The sequence below is a fragment of the Montipora capricornis genome, chromosome 10, assembly GCF_036669925.1.
Source record: "Montipora capricornis isolate CH-2021 chromosome 10, ASM3666992v2, whole genome shotgun sequence".
Classification (NCBI taxonomy): domain Eukaryota; kingdom Metazoa; phylum Cnidaria; class Anthozoa; order Scleractinia; family Acroporidae; genus Montipora; species Montipora capricornis.
This window is the reverse complement of record NC_090892.1, coordinates 13926659-13931658: the sequence shown is the minus strand read 5'-3', so window position 1 is coordinate 13931658 and position 5000 is coordinate 13926659. Positions and strand designations below refer to the sequence as shown.

At 39.6% G+C, this 5000-nt stretch overlaps 1 protein-coding gene across 2 annotated transcripts in view; it reads left to right on the top strand.

Moving 5' to 3' along the window:
• Positions 1-5000, top strand: part of LOC138021412 (cytochrome c oxidase assembly protein COX18, mitochondrial-like) — a 401574-nt gene that overhangs the window by 83618 nt on the left and 312956 nt on the right. The window lies entirely within an intron of this gene.

The window sequence follows — 5000 nt, the reverse complement described above, 5'->3', positions numbered from 1 at the left end:
TATTTACCTGTTCTCAACTCTGCACAGTCTTCCGGTATAACAATTGGAAATTTCACTAATAAGTCATTGACGTGAATGGCGTTTTAGTGGATCTTTAAATAAACAAAATATACCCTCATGGAGCTCAAGAATGGATAGTCAATTGGATGAGCAAGACAGCGCTGAAAAATAAATATCTGGATTCTAAGGACGAGTAATGGTCTTCGACAACAATTTCATTTTTCGCCTTTGAATATCAAGTGAGCTTTGTTTCTAATATTTTACTAACTTGGTATTATATAAAACACGGAAATCAAATAGCAATTTTTTTATGGATTTAAGCATAGTTACTAACTATGATTTAACAAATTAACATTGAAGGAATCGAACGCCTACATACAAGAAGGCATCACAGTGTTTACTCAAGTCGCATCTTAGTTGTCTGACAATTTACATTTACCGGTATTTTATACTCAACTCTGCAAATGCGTAAAATATTTGGAAATGTGACAGTGAAGAAGTATTTGAATGAAAGTTGTTGTCGCTTTTGTGCTTCATTATTTACGGTCAGCGTTCCGAGTCGAAAAGGGTTTTGATGTGAACTGTCAAAACTACGGTGGCCCACATCTGCCACGGCAAAACTTACTTTCTCACGGCAAAACTTACTTTTCCACGGCAAAACTTACTTTTCCACGGCAAAACTTACTTTTGCACGGCAAAACTTACTTTTTCACGGCAAAACTTACTTTTCCACGGCAAAACTTACTCTTTCACTGCAAAACTTACTTTTCCACGGCAAAACTTACTCTTTCACTGCAAAACTTACTTTTCCACGGCAAAACTTACTTTCTCACGGCAAAACTTACTTTTCCACGGCAAAACTTACTTTTTTACGGCAAAACTTACTTTTGCACGGCAAAACTTACTTTTCCACGGCAAAACTTACTTTTTGCCTAAAATATGGAATTCGGAAAGGGAATCTGGAAACGGAATCCGGAATCCGGAATACAGTGAAAGTGGTAGAAAGGCTAAAATTACCACAGAAAGCAGTAAGCTCAACGATTCATTTAGTAAGGTACTCCTAAAGTCGACGATAAATAAAGTTGATAAAGCATCTCGTTTAATTGTGTGTATGTATGTTTTTAGTTACAATATTTCGCCAACAGGACTCTTGATTTCGCCCGTACGTTCAAAATTCGCAGTGGAGATAAACAAGGCTGCGTGTGGGCACCCACCCTGTTTGGTATTTTCTTTTCTCTCATCCTCCAACACGCCTTCCAGTTCTGCAGTGAGGGGGGCCTTCTCCACCGTACACGCCACGACGGAAAGCTACTGAACTTGACTCGTCTCCGCGCTAAGACAAAAGTGAAGACAGTGCTGTTAAGAGAGATGCCCTTTGCCGACGACGCTGCCTTTGTCAGTCACACAGAGAGCGGACAACAAGCGATCATAGACCGCTTCGCGACTGCCTGCCAGGACTTTGGCTTTACCATCATCATAAAGACTGAGGTACTGGCAATGCCGGGGACCGATGCTGAGCCGACCATCCTGATCAGCAACCAAGCACTCAACTCTTTGGACGCCTTCAAGTACCTTAACTCAACAATCACCTCCAATCTCTCCCTGAATAGTGACTTGAATGCTCTGTTTGCGTCCTCAGCACTCTGTTGTATTGGAGAGAGACATGGCCTACATACACGAGACAAGAAGCTAGACTGAACACACTCCACTTCAGATTCCTCCGCAAAATTCTTGAGATCACCTGGAAGGATAAAATCACCAACCAGAAAGTACTTGAAACTGCAGAACTGCCAACTATCCAGTACCTCCTCTCAGAGCGTAGACTACGCCGTTGGCCCCGAGCGCCTTCCAAAAGACCTACTCTATGGACAGCTGTCTCAAGGCAAACGATCGACAGGACGGCCGCTTCTTCGCTACAAAGACGTCTGCAAACGAGACATGAAGGCAGCCACGTTGAATCAGTGTCGGCAACTCGGACTGGCTGGCTGACGACCGTGTTTAGAAATTGATCGAATGCATTTCTTTCTTTTTTTTTTTTTTTTTTTTTTATAAAAAAAGTTGTTATAATTATTTAACCCAGTATAGAGTGAAGCGCCTGGAAGATCGATAACAGACCCAGTGTATTTGTGTTAAGGCAGATCATTTTCCATTCCGATGTGTTGACCGTGAGTTCAACTAGACTCTCTCTGGCTGCACTCGTATATGCGTATGATTCGTCATTTTTTAAGGTAAAATAGTCACACTTTACAACAGGGAAAGATGAGTCTATTCAGGCTGAATCTCCCAAGAGTTATCTGAGCTTACAGCGGTTATCAGTCACACGCCCTCAACGATTTTGTTTTCATTTTTCGAAACTAAATGGATTGACTGACGTCCACCCAAAAAATGAAAAATGAAACAAGAAGTCGTTGAGGGGCACGTGTGAATGGTAACCGCTGTAAGTACTTGGGAAGAAATTGTTTTGATTTGAAATAAGCTGAAAATTGTTTTAGATATTACCTATTTTCCTGTATGTTTTTAGAAAGAGGGATCTGATAAGAAAATTTTTCATTTCCGTGTGGTAAAATGCTTTTCCATAAGTATTGTACGTATGCAAGGATGCGTTCGATCGGCCTTATTCCGGAATAGGAATACACAGATTTGAATTCAGAAATCCTTCGCTTTTACAGAGATTCACATGGAAACGAAAAACTTACTGAAATGAAATTTTACACATATCTTCAACATACTATAGTTGCTTACTAGTAAAAACTACACCAAACATACTATTTCAAATCATCACTGCACCTATTTTTATTCCGTTATAGGGTCAATGGAACAAACCTTTAAGAGATCAACAAACGAGTGTAATCAAGAAAATCTAGCGCCCGAAGACAATTGCTTTAATATTTGATGTCAAAACATTATCACCCCACCATCACGAAAAAGAAAAGCCCAGACAGTTGGATTCTCTTCCGATGTTACGACACGAATCCCCTCCCAAAAGGAGTCAGCATGTGACAAATTACTCAACGAGATGAAAGTAAACATTTGCACGACGCAGGATCATTTTAAGTGACTTTGGTTCAAGTTCTTATTCCGGATTCCCCATTCCGGATTCCGGACCTGTAGAAAACTAAGTTTTGCCATGGAAAAGTAAGTTTTGCCGTGGAAAAGTAAGTTTTGCCGTGAGAAAGTAAGTTTTGCCGTGGAAAAGTAAGTTTTGCCGTGGAAAAGTAAGTTTTGCCGTGAGAAAGTAAGTTTTGCCGTGGAAAAGTAAGTTTTGCTGTGGAAAAGTAAGTTTTGCCGTGAGAAAGTAAGTTTTGCCGTGGAAAAGTAAGTTTTGCCGTAAGAAAGTAAGTTTTGCCGTGGCAGATGTGGGCCACCGTACAAAAATGTATTTAATTGCATCTCTTGTTTGAGCGCACGCAATTGAAATATGAAGGTATTTTTGACTCTAATAGTTATTATGTTGTTTGTTTCGATTAATTTTTCGCTGGAAAAGGATTTTGACGAGATATTTCCAGCCTTTGTGAACTTTAATATCATGTTGTGTAATTTTCCAGCTTAACAAATTTGCATACGTGTGTTGAAATGTGATACGGGAGCATTTTTGTGGTATAGTGTAACGCAAATAAACAGTAGTGTAACAAAATGAGCCCCAAAATCAGTGAAATATTGTGACGTAGATGAATATTAAAGTAGCTGCCATTTCCAAAATGATGAAATTACCTGGTGATAAATAACGTCGAACACGTCTTGGAGAGTAAATTTTGACTTTGCATAAACAAGAGTTGGGCGATTGTGATCTTTGTTTTGACTTCGTTCATTTCATTGTCAAAATTTATAACACTTGACAGGAAAAGAAACTTACAAAAACCCGGTATCTTGCCATCATTTGACACAGATGCTTCACTGTTTGGCGAGTAATCACGGCGCCCGCTGAATTCCGGCCATGTCACTTTCGATTTGGCGATTTATTTGAACGTAGCAAAAATCTCCCAAAATGTTTGTCGCTGATCGTAACTTTTTATATTCTACATTCGCGGTTCAAACTTAATGTTGTTTTCATGTCGTAAATATGTTATTCTCGATCGACCGTCCTGGAGACTTCCTTCTGCTCATTCTAAAAACTGTGTATCAATAGTTATTTACTTTTGCATCAATATTTGTTCTTGCATAAAGCAAGCTAACAAGATCGGTACCTTGCTGAGTTCGCATTTGTTGGCGTTAATAGTATTTTCGGTCCGATGCTTCTGTTTTATGAGGGGTATATTGTTTTGGTCTCCCATCCAAACACTAACCCCGCCGAACAGGGTTAACTTCAGTGAACTTCGGCATTACAAAGCTGTCAGATGCTCAGCGGGCACGCTTAAACTTGTGGTGAAAAGAAGTTTATCAACATGTCAGCCCAGAAGCCAATGTTTCTCACTTGCCATTTATTTTCTTCAATCTTTCTGGGTTCAGTACTCTGCTAGTAACCACATGTCTTCTCAGACTATTTACCCAAGACTTCTACCATGGCACTACAATGATAGACAATACCAAAACAATATCGTGCACTGTTAGAGCTACATATTACGCAAGGACAGATCTGCTTCGTCGAACGAACGTGTGAGGAGACCTGTGAGCCAAATGGCCTCTTCTGGTATGACTTCTTAATGACCTTGAAAAAAATTGTTTGGAACGGTGCACGTACCACAGGCAAGCCAGTCAGTACCCTCACGGAAGGTCTAGTTAGCTTTAAAACTAGTTTTAACACGACTCTCATATAAATATGTTAATTTTTGTACGTCTAGTTTGTTAATAAATAATCAGGACTTCATGTAAATGTAAATATAATGGTGAAGTTAATAACTAAAGTCACTTGATTCAGTTTGTCGTTGCTTTTGGAAGGAAGTTTTTTTTCTAGTAGATTTGGTGAGGAAGGTTGAGGGGACACTGAGTAGAATTCCTAGGTGACAACTAAACAACTTAATCTCGTGCCACCAACAACTGTAAGGAAAAAAGAAATTGCCTGA